Below are 667 nucleotides of genomic sequence, written 5' to 3' on the forward strand. Positions count from 1 at the left end.
TGCATTGACAAAGTGAACAACTGATTAAATTTTTGGGAAGGCAGGTATAGCGGTTGCGGAGATTCAATGGAAAAAGCGAAAAATATTCCATTTGGCGATCAAAAATGATCATTATAGACTGAGAGCCAGTGAACCTTTTGAATAACGGTGTTCCTGTAAGGCTAAAATTTTTGTACAGATTGATTTACGTGCTACGTACGGAAACGACAGTCTGGCAGGTTTTAGCCCTGCACATCATGGTCGTCCAGCGTTTGAAAGTGTAAAAATACCCGAAAATTAAACTTGTTCCTGTAAGGTTCAAATTTTTATACGATATAATTTACTCATTGAGAAGTTTCGTCGAAAATCAATCTGCCAGACCATTTCGACCTGCACAAGTACCTGCCAGACGAGCCGGAAAGTGAGCAAAAAATGCCCCAAAAATAACTTTGTCCTGTAAGCTGAAATTTACATATGTGTTTATCTAAGCAATTCGAAAAGGTCTGTGCCATTGCCAGACCATTCTGGCTAGCATAAGCCCTTGCCAGACGAGGGCAAAATGCTATGGCGGGAGGCGAGTAATAGGCGTTGCGTGAAAACTTATAGCATATATTCAAACTATATTATGAGAAGAAATTAAAAATTATGGTCAAATTAAACTTAATTAGTCACAATAAAATATATATTA

The sequence above is a fragment of the Ctenocephalides felis genome, unplaced genomic scaffold, assembly GCF_003426905.1.
Source record: "Ctenocephalides felis isolate EL2017-DRISC unplaced genomic scaffold, ASM342690v1 CF-g0.4_SCAFFOLD_00845, whole genome shotgun sequence".
Taxonomy (NCBI): domain Eukaryota; kingdom Metazoa; phylum Arthropoda; class Insecta; order Siphonaptera; family Pulicidae; genus Ctenocephalides; species Ctenocephalides felis.